At 43.5% G+C, this 9,489-nt stretch overlaps 1 long non-coding RNA gene across 1 annotated transcript; it reads left to right on the top strand.

Moving 5' to 3' along the window:
- The first annotated feature begins 979 nt into the window (after window positions 1–979).
- Window positions 980–4,381, top strand: LOC123054973 (uncharacterized). Its single transcript, XR_006426424.1, has 3 exons — window positions 980–1,291; window positions 2,937–3,027; window positions 3,975–4,381. It is a non-coding gene; the product is annotated as an uncharacterized lncRNA (long non-coding RNA).
- Window positions 4,382–9,489: the final 5,108 nt, after the last annotated feature.

Below are 9,489 nucleotides of genomic sequence, written 5' to 3'. Positions count from 1 at the left end.
TAAGCTTCGTTAATATAAGAAAATAAATCACTACTTAGGTACTGTTATGAACTCATTCTAAATTCATATTGGTGTAATATCTACTGTCGCTACTAGGGAAAACCTTATACACAGAATCTTAGCAGCAGCGCGGTTTAAAAACAGACACTACTGCTAATTAGCAGTAGCGAGCTCGACGAAACCGCGCTACTAATAACCAGGTAGCAGTAGCGCTCTAGGTGAAACAAGCGCTACTACTATAATTGCCACGGCGTTGCCTCCAGGCTAGATATAGTAGTAGCACCCTTCCCTGGACGCGCTACTGCTAAAGTACTTAGTAGCAGCGTTTTTCTGCAAAACTCGCTGCTGCTAAGTATTGCACCTAATTAAGTTTAGTCCCATACTACTAAGCGAACAAGGTGTTTACCACCTTAAATATGTTACTTCTCAAACTATCTCGAGCACTTGAAATGATGACCAATGTATATTTTTGATGCGTGCTTAGACTTAGCAGTAGCGTTTTTCTGTAAAACACGCTATAGCTACTTTAGCTATAGCGCGTTCCCTAAAGTGCGCTACTGCTAGTTCGACTTAACCACACGCGGGCTCAAAATTTTGCTAAGTCCTCCTTTCCCCCCTGTTCCCCTACTCCTTTGTCGCCTAAGCCCGAGCCCGAGCCTGCCCTCACCGCCGCCGCCCGAGGCCGCCCTCAACCTCACCGCCGCCGCCCGCTGCCGCTCTCGACCTCGCCGTCGCCACCCTCGACCTCACCGCCGCCGCCCTCGACCTCATCGCCGCCGCCCGAGCCCGCCCAGCACCACCGCCTCCCGATCCCGAGCCTGCCCTCGCCGCCCCTACCTCTCCGTCGCCGAGGACCTCCCCGCCACGTCTCTCCCCTCTCTGTAAGCCCCCCACCCCTCCCCCACCGTCTCTCCCCTCTCTGAGACACCCTGCGCTACCGCTAGAGAAAGCCCAATCCCAGACCACCCCTCGATCCATTCCCACCCCACACCAATGGTCCCAGTCCACTCCCACACCCCACCCACCCCCGATCCAGATCCCCTCCACCTCCTGTCTTCTCCATAGCTTGCTAGGTTCCCCGAATCGAGAGGAAATCAACATGCATCGGCTGGGAGAGGAGCTTGGCGACGGAGAAGAGGGAGCGGAGCTCGGTGGCGGGAGACCGGCTGTTCGTGTGGGCGCAGATCTCATTGGCGGAGTCCGGCAGATCGCGAGGGCGTGGATCTCGTCGGTGGAGCGCTCGGTGGCGAAGTCCGGCAGATCGCGAGGGCCTGGATCTCGAGATTTGGAGGTGAGTTCTACGGGCTAAAATCTTTGCCAGCGTGTGATTGAATCATCCTTGTAGATCGACGTCTCTGTTCAGTTCATATAGGGTAGTTATTGGACTAAAATTGCGTCATGGAATCGATTGGATTCAATGTTATGCATCTGGCTCGTGTTGGTTCGTGTCCATGGCGGATTCTGGCCACAACTTACTTCATCTCCCATGGACACTCAGTTCCCCGTGTCCGCGTCGCCTTACCAAATGGAGGTGTTGCGTCCGCCACCTCGCCAAGCCCCTGATGATGTCCTCTCCCCAAAGCGTTGGTTGATCTTAGTTGTTGGCTTGCCGCCACAAGTCCCACAACCTGGCCACTGACGTGTTGCTCCTCCTGCGAGTTGTGCTCTACGCCTGGTCCAGGGCCGCGTGCCTCCTCGGCCGCCCCACCCCGCCCATCCCGGACCTGCAGCTATTCAAGTCTTCAAGATATATGAGTCTATCACAGTTGAACATAATTTGAAGATTTACAAAATAGATTTTAGGATATTCAACATCATTGGAATTAAGTTTCTTGATCTTCCATGTCACGTCACAACTAGCAGGAAAGGGTGTCGGCCTCCCGGGGCAATGGAGCATTAATAAAGGTTATACCACATATGAAAGAAGATCAGTAGAGTTACAAGTTCATTCCTACATGTTAACATTGATCAGATCTCTCCCATGTAAAAACAGTGGGGTGTGTGGTGCGATCTGACCATCTGCCCATGTTGCCAAGTGCATGTTCTAGGAGAGATTTCTCCTTTCTACTTGACACAGCACGGCCAGTTTTATAGTTCAGTTTTTGTTTTAGCGTCTCCAGAGTCCAGAGTATATATGGCCATCAGATATACGTTTCCTGAACAAAACTGGAATTGTCATTTGGACTAGAAAAAATCCTCATCAGGTATGCGTCATTTGGACTATGATAATAATTCTAACCATTGGTATGACCATATTTTGTAAGCTATGGCCTTCTGCTGTCCATCAACAGTAGTTAATTATGCCATCTATGTTTGATGAAAGACAAGAAACAAAATCGTGGACACAATAGCATGTGCCTCATGTGGCCCTCTGTTCAGTTAGACGGCATGCTTTAGCTTAGAAATTTGTTCAGCGTAGTTGATAGTCTTATCTCATATTTTCAGTTTTTCTACAACGTCTTAAGCTGAAGAATTTTTTATGGAAAGAGAGGTATATTTGTTCATCGGGAAACCTTTCCGAGGTTACTGTATCATTCTCTTCTAATCTTATAAGGATTAGTTCTTCCCAACAATGTGAGTCGTATCTATTTCTAGGCTATCTTCTAATATGATTGTCGTGGTACCTCCTTTTTTTTGCAAATTATCTTACTACCCCTCAATCAAAATATAAAAATTAAAGGCCTGGCCACTACCCCTGAATCAGTGTAAGTACTAAGCATTATCTTTTCCATTCTCCATAATTACTATAAAAATACTACTACCTCCGTTCCTCAACATATGTCTTTTTAGAGATTCCACTACGGACTACATACGGAGTAAAATGAGTGAAACTACACTCTAAAACATGTCTATATACATCCGTATGTAGTTCGTAGTGGAATCTCTAAAAATACTTATATTTAGGAAACGGAGGGAGTAATTATCTTGCTTGGCAGGAATCATCAACATTGCACCGCCAACCTAGAATAGCAGCAGCCAGTCAATAGAATTTGTTGCTTTAGCAACTTCCGAAGGAGTTCCCTCTTGGTACGTTTTTATATATGTCTACTTTAGACTATTATTATTTCATTAAATTACAAAGCAAGATGGTGTTTATCCTTAATCAGACATATTTGGTACCTCCAAAGATTTTTTGTTTCTTCCTCTAATAAGAAATTAAATTCCTTTGGGTGCATGGGGTGCATTTTAAGAAGAACAATTGTTTTACTAAAATTGCTATTACATTCTTAGTTCATTATAGATGTCTTTCAAAAAAAAATATTCTTGCAAACCACTTGATCTTCGAGCTTAGAGAAATGGGTTAAGGGAAGGGATTTGATGTATGTGGACAATTGCCTACAAAGTTTGTTTAACCTTTTTATTATGTACTAAAGCTTTTGATAATTGAATTCAATTTATGGAATAAATTATTTAGTTTTATGATCCTGATTTGTTTTCATAGTTACAACTTTAAGAACAATGTACACGAGCAAATTTATACCGATGAGAACACATAAATGCTATCTTTCAACAATTCCACCTGGATAATATAGAACAAGTATGCAGGAAGAAATCATATGTTTCCCAACATATCCTGGACTCGTGTTTTTTAATTGTTTGGCAAAATGGCATGATTATATACACCATACTTATCTCTCTAGCATTCAATAATTATGCAACAAATTAAAGAAAGTACAAAGCTGTTTTGTTTATTGATTTTATTTGTAATATTGTGTGTTCCCCAATTAAATTTATATTTCCAATATACTTAGAGTTAACAAATAAAGGAACTTCTTGGGAATGTTACGCGAATCTACCGTTACCAAAACAAACTACCGTCTTTTAAACATACACTGCACAGCATCCATGCTTCCAAAATTTCAAATGTTTTTGGTTCGACAACAACTAGTCATAACCAAAATCTTTTGCGCAGTAATGACCGATTGATGCCGCCAGTTGATAGGGTGGTTGATATTGTCTTCTCCTTTTTGCAGGTATGGTGACCAAGCAGGAGAGATAACACAGGACTACCTCCACGCCACCGGAAACGCTCTTCAACCACCGGAAACGCTCTTCAAGCAGGAGAGATACCACAGTACTACCACAGCCCGGTGGGTGTTGTGCTCTTCAACCATTTGGAGACGGACTTCGCCATGAAGCCTGAAGGCTGCGTTGCGCAGATGATCGTCTAGGAGGATTCGGGTCCATTGGCGTTTGAACATCGAGGCTTGGTAGATACATCTAGAGAAATGGTCTGGTTGTTTGCCTCTGATGTTAAATGGGATCTCATGATCTCTTCGAGTTGAGATGTTCAATGTTGCATCCATGAACACTACAAGTGCTAAGATTGTTCTTTGACCATAGTCCTTCGTTTATTTTGCATTGGACCTGTCTTGATTTCCATCCATGAATACTGCATCTAAATTTTAATTTTTTTAATTTCTGATTTGTTAGCAGTAGCGTTGGGGAAAAAAGGTGCGCTACTATTACATAGATAGTAGTAGCGTTGGGAAAAATGGGTGCACTACTAGTACATAGATAGTAGTAGCGTAGGTGTGGGTTAGTAGTAGCGTGGGTGGTATGCGCTACTACTAACTTTTTAGCTGTAGCGCGGGGTAAAAAACGCGCTACTGCTAAAAGTTAGCTGTAGCGTCATAGTAGTAGCGTGGGAACCCACGCTACTGGTATGCAAAAAACCTACGCTACTGGTAGTGTTTTTTCTAGTACTGTGAACTAGTGATAAAACAAGAAACTAAAAGATTCGATTGCAAAATCTAAAGATATACCTTCAAGCACTCACCTCCTCGGTAATGGCGCTAGAAAAGAGCTTGATGTCTACTACACAACCTTCTTCTTGTAGACGTTGTTGGGCCTCCAAGTGTAGAGGTTTGTAGGACAATAGCAAATTTCCCTCAAGTGGATGACCAAAGGTTTATCAATCCGTGGGAGGCGTAGGATGAAGATGGTCTCTCTCAAACAACCCTGCAACCAAATAACAAAGAGTCTCTTGTGTCCCCAACACACCCAATACAATGGCAAATTGTATAGGTGCACTAGTTCGGCGAAGAGATGGTGATACAAGAGCAATATGGATGGTAGATATAGGTTTTTGTAATCTGAAAATATAAAAACAGCAAGGTAACTAATGATAAAAGTGAGCACAAACGGTATTGCAATGTTTTGAAACAAGGCCTAGGGTTCACACTTTCACTAGTGCAAGTTCTCTCAACAATGATAACATAATTAGATCATATAACAATCCCTCAACATGCAACAAAGAGTCACTCCAAAGTCACTAATAGCGGAGAGCAAACGAAGAGATTATTGTAGGGTACGAAACCACCTCAAAGTTATCCTTTCTGATCGATCTATTCAAGAGTCCGTAGTAAAATAACACGAAGCTATTCTTTCCATTCGATCTATCATAGAGTTCATACTAGAATAACACCTTAAGACACAAATCAACCAAAACCCTAATGTCACCTAGATACTCCAATGTCACCTCAAGTATCCGTGGGCATGATTATACAATATGCATCACACAATCTCAAATTCATCTATTTAACCAACACAAAGTACTTCAAAGAGTGCCCCAAAGTTTCTACCGGAGAGTCAAGACGAAAACGTGTGCCAACCCCTATGCATAAGTTCACAAGGTCACTGAACCTGCAAGTTGATCACCAAAACATACATCTAGTAGATCACGTGATATCCCATTGTCACCACAGATAAGCACATTCAAGACATACATCAAGTGTTCTCAAATCCTTAAATACTCAATCTGATAAGATAACTTCAAAGGGAAAACTCAATCCATTACAAGAGAGTAGAGGGGGAGAAACATCATAAGATCCAACTATAATAGCAAAGCTCGCGGTACATCAAGATCGTGCCATATCAAGAACATGAGAGAGAGAGAGAGATCAAACACATAGCTACTAGTACATACCCTTAGCCCTGAGGGTGAACTACTCCCTGCTCGTCATGGAGAGCACCGGGATGATGAAGATGGCCACTGGTGATGGATCCCCCCCTCCGGCAGGGTGCCGGAACAGGGTCCCGATTGGTTTTTGGTGGCTACAGAGGCTTGCGGCGGCGGAACTCCTGATCTATGGTTCTCTTGGATGTTTTCGGGGTATATGGGTATATATAGGAGGAAGAAGCAGGTCGGCGGAGCTGTGAGGGGCCCACGAGGGTGGGGGCGCGCCCAGGGGCAGGCGCGCCTCCCTGCCTTGTGGCCTCCTCGCTTCTTTCTTGACGTCCACTCCAAGTCCTCTGGATCATGTTTGTTCCGAAAATAACTCTCCCGAAGGTTTCATTCTGTTTGGACTCCGTTTGATATTCCTTTTCTGCGAAACACAGAAATAGGCAAAAAAACAGCAATTTGGACTGGGCCTCCGATTAATAGGTTAGTCCCAAAAATAATATAAAAGTGCATAGTAAAGCCCATTAAACATCCAAAACGGATAATATAATAGCATGGAACAATCAAAAATTATAGATACGTTGGAGTCGTATCAGCGGCCAAGCCCTAGGGCGTGCCTGGCTGCCTCCCCTTCCCTCCCCTCCCACCTATATATATGTGGGGAGGGGCGCCACACAAGGACACAACATTGTCTTAGCCGTGTGCGGCACCCCCGTCCACCATTTACTCCCTCGATCATATTTTCGTATTGCTTAGGCGAAGCCCCGCGGAGATTGCATCACCATCACCATCACCACGCCATCGTGGTGCCGGAACTCATCTACTACCTCGCCGTCTTGCTGGATCAAGAAGGCGGAGGACGTCACCGAGTTGAACGTGTGCAGAACGCGGAGGTGTCGTGCGTTCGGTACTAGATCGGTTGGAGCGCGAAGAAAGTTCGACTACATCAACCGCGTTGTGAAACGCTTCCGCTCACGTCTACGAGGGTATGTAGACACACTCTCCCCCTCTTGTTGCTATGCATCTCCATGGATAGATCTTGCATGTGCGTAGATTTTGTTTTTTGTTTTTCCATGCAACGTTTCCCAAGAGTGGCATCATGAGCCAGGTCTATGCGTAGATGATATGGACGAGTAGAACAAAAAGAGTTGTGGGCGGTGATAGTTATACTACTTACCACCAACATCTTATTTGGATTCGGCGATATTGTGGGATGAAGCGGCCCAGACCAACCTTACATGTCCACGCACTTGAGACCGGTTCCTTCGACTGACATGCAACTAGTTTTGCATAAAGGTGGCTGGCGGGTGTCTGTTTCTCCTACTTTAGTTGAATAGAATTTGACTACGGCCGGTCCTTGAAGAAGGTTAAAACGGAAAACTTGATGAATCACCGTTGTGGTTTTATGCGTAGGTAAGAACGGTTCTTGCTAGAAGCCCGTAGCAGCCACGTAAAACTTTTAACAAAAAAGTAGAGGACGTCTAACTTGTTTTTGCAGGGCATGTTGTGATGTGATATGGTCAAGATATGATGTGATATATGTTGATGTATGAGATGATCATGTTTTGTAATATCGACAACCGGTAGGAGCCTTAGGGTTGTCTCTTTATTGTATGAAATGCAAGCACCATGTAATTGCTTTACTTTATCGCTATGCATTAGCGATAGTTGTAGAAGCAATAGTTGGCGTGACGACCTCGACGCAACGACGGTACGATGTAGATCAAGGTGTCAAGCTAGTGATGATAGAGATCATGACGATGCTTTGGAGATGGAGATCAAAAGCACAAGATGATGATGGCCATATCATGTCACATATTTTGATTGCATGTGATGTATATTCTCTATGCATCTTATTTTGCTTAAAACAGCGGTAGCATTATAAGATGATCCCTTCACTTAATTTCAAGTTAAAAGTGTTCTCCCTGAGTATGCACCGTTGCTACAGTTCGTCATTTCGAGACACCACGTGATGATCGGGTGTGATAGACTCTACGTTCACATACAACGGGTGTAAGACAATTTTGCACATGCAGAATACTTGAGTTAAACTTGACGAGCCTAGCATGTACAAACATGGCCTCGGAACACTGGAGACCGAAAGGTCGAACATGAGTCATATAGTATATATGATCAACATAGAGATGTTCACCATTGATGACTACCCCATCTCACGTGATGATCGGACATGGGTTAGTTGATATGGATCATGTATCACATAGAGAACTTGAGGGATGTTGATTTAAGTGAGAGTTAATTGGTATTTTGATTAATTGAACTTAATTTATCATGAACTTAGTCCTGATAGTATTTGCAAATCTATGTTGTAGATCAATAGCTCGTGATGTAGCTCCCCTATTTTTTTGATATGTTCCTAGAGAAAACTAAGTTGAAAGATGATGGTAGCAATAATGCGGACTAGGTCCATGATCTGAGGATTATCCTCATTGCTGCACAGAAGAATATGCCCTTAATGCACCGCTAGGTGACAGGCCTATTGCAGGAGCAGATGCAAACGTTGTGAACATTTGACAAGCTCGGTATGATGACTACTTGATAGTTTAGTGCACCATGCTTTACGACTTAGAACCGGGACTTCAAAAATGTTTTGAACACCACGAAGCATATGAGATGTTCCAAGATCTGAAATCGGTATTTCAGACTCATGCCCGTGTCGAGAGGTATGAGACCTCTGAAAAATAATTTTCCTACAAGATGGAGGAGAATAGCTCAGCCAGTGAGCATGTGCTCAGAATGTCTGGGTACCACAATTGCTTGAATCAAGTGGGAGTTAATCTTCCAGATAAGACAGTGATTGACGGAGTTCTCTAGTCACTATCACCAAGCTACTAGAACTTCGTGATGAACTATAATATGCAAGGGATGACAAAAACAATTCCCGAGCTCCTCGCAATGCTTAAGGCCGCGGAGGTAGAAATCAACAAGGAGCATCAAGTGTTGATGGTTAACAAAACCACTAGTTTCAAGAAAAGGGGCAAGGGAAAGAAAGGGAAATTCAAGAAGAATGGCAAGCAAGTTGCCACTCCCGGGAAGAAGCCCAAAGCTGGACCCAAGCCTGAAACTGAGTGCTTCTACTACAAAGGGAGAGGTCACTGGAAGCGGAACTGCCCCAAGTATTTGGCGGATAAGAAGGATGGTAAAGTGAACAAAGGTATATTTGATATACATGTTATTGATGTGTACTTTACTAGTGTTCGTAGCAACCGCTGGGTATTTGATATCGGTTCAGTCACTAAGATTAGTAACTCAAAATAGGAGTTGCAGAATAAACAGAGACTAGTTAAGGGCGAGGTGATGATGTGTGTTGGAAGTGATTCCAAGGTTGATACGATCACCATCGCACACTCCCTCTACCTTCGAGATTAGTGCTGAACCTAAATAAATGTTATTTGGTGTTTGCGTTGAGCAGAATATGATTTTATCATGTTTATTGCAATACGGTTATTCATTTAAGTCAAAGAATAATTGTTGTTCTATTTACATGAATAAAACATTCTATGGTCATACACCCAATGTGAATGGTTTATTGAATCTCGATCGTAGTGATACACATATTCATAATA

This window comes from Triticum aestivum, chromosome 2D, assembly GCF_018294505.1.
Source record: "Triticum aestivum cultivar Chinese Spring chromosome 2D, IWGSC CS RefSeq v2.1, whole genome shotgun sequence".
NCBI lineage: Eukaryota > Viridiplantae > Streptophyta > Magnoliopsida > Poales > Poaceae > Triticum > Triticum aestivum.
The sequence above is the reverse complement of the archived record's forward strand: the minus strand, read 5'-3'. Positions and strand labels throughout refer to the sequence as shown.